Source organism: Penaeus monodon, chromosome 19, assembly GCF_015228065.2.
Source record: "Penaeus monodon isolate SGIC_2016 chromosome 19, NSTDA_Pmon_1, whole genome shotgun sequence".
In the NCBI taxonomy this organism is placed as follows: domain Eukaryota; kingdom Metazoa; phylum Arthropoda; class Malacostraca; order Decapoda; family Penaeidae; genus Penaeus; species Penaeus monodon.
This window is the reverse complement of record NC_051404.1, coordinates 2,006,881-2,008,258: the sequence shown is the minus strand read 5'-3', so window position 1 is coordinate 2,008,258 and position 1,378 is coordinate 2,006,881. Positions and strand designations below refer to the sequence as shown.

General features: G+C 33.9%; 1 pseudogene; it reads left to right on the top strand.

Annotated features, from left to right (window-relative positions):
* LOC119585512 overlaps nucleotides 1-1,378 on the top strand; it is an 18,306-nt pseudogene that overhangs the window by 16,403 nt on the left and 525 nt on the right.

The following is a 1,378-nucleotide window of genomic DNA, read 5'->3' as shown; positions in this document are numbered from 1 at the left end:
AAGTATGTTGGGAACAGAAAGTCCTTTGAGAAAGGTGTTTGTTCGGCACAGGGCAGCCCCATCAATCAATTTAGGGACAAATTGACAGCTTATGTGGTGATCGTTCTGGTGGCAGTTTGCTCTTTCAAGTTACTATCTTTAATTCTGCACAAAAAAAAGGGAAACATTTGGATTATAGGAGCTACCAATCGCCACAGCTGTAGATGGGGAAAATAACTTATTCTATACGTTCTTAGGCGGGAATACATTGGCAACTTAATGAAAGTATTGTTATGAAAAAGATCAGAAGTAAATTGTTTTCCTCCAAAAGAAAGCTTCTATTCACAAATACACTTTAAACCCTTTTTTTTTCGATTTTTTTTTCTAGCTTTGCCCAACCAGGGTGTTTGGAGCAGTTGTTCATTTTTATTTGCCTGATTTCGCTAGTCGGTGCGATATATGGAAAGGCATATTAACGGTTTTTCAGTCGGGGAGAAAATAGATGTTGAAAAGCTAATGATGCATCTGCTGGACACTCAGGAGCCGAGGTAAAAAAAAAGTAAATGGAAGGAATGAATGAGCACAAACGATTTTTCTTACTGGAGCGATTGGTGATAAAATGAAGTTGGGTTGTTTTTAACCAGGATTGTATTTCTGTTTTTGTCAAAATAATTTTTACAGAGGAAAAGAAAAGAAAAACCGATATAATGAAAATCAGTAAAATGTAAAAGCTTTTCCCCGGGAAATTTAAATGATTGGATCTCCCTGTACATTTAAATATTAGATGTTATTGGGAATTTTCATTTCTAATTTCTTGCAAATAACTATTATTATTTACATATCTGGAAGGTTTTTTTGGGTTGAAATTTTTATTTTTTACTTGAAAATGTTGCTCTCTTAAGTAAAATGTAAAACAGACGGTATTCATAGTGGTGTAAGGTACAGAAGGCTATTTTCCTTTTAAGTAATTTTTTGGGGTTTAATTTTTTGTTCTTAATAATTTTTGGGGCTTTTTTTTTTTCCAGTTGGGGGAAATTTGGAAAAAAAAACCTCATTGTCACAGTTTGTATGGAATAGCTTGCATAATTTTCTATCATTCTCGAATTCACTTCTTTAAACCCCCCTTTTTTTTTTTTTGTGTTTTTAAAATTTTTGTAATAAAATAAAATGTTGTCTCTCCAACGTTTCGGCATCTACCAAGAAGCACAATCACTCTGGGTGACATGGAACAATTGAAAAGAAAAGAAAAAAGAAAACTTACTGAGGGGGGACAGGTTGTCCATGTGTGACAGAGGGTGTGATTTAAAGACAAAAAGATCACACCCCCCGAACCCCTTCATCTCTGTTACAACTATTAGATTTTTACGTCAAGGAAAGCTTATGTAAAAAACTATAATTG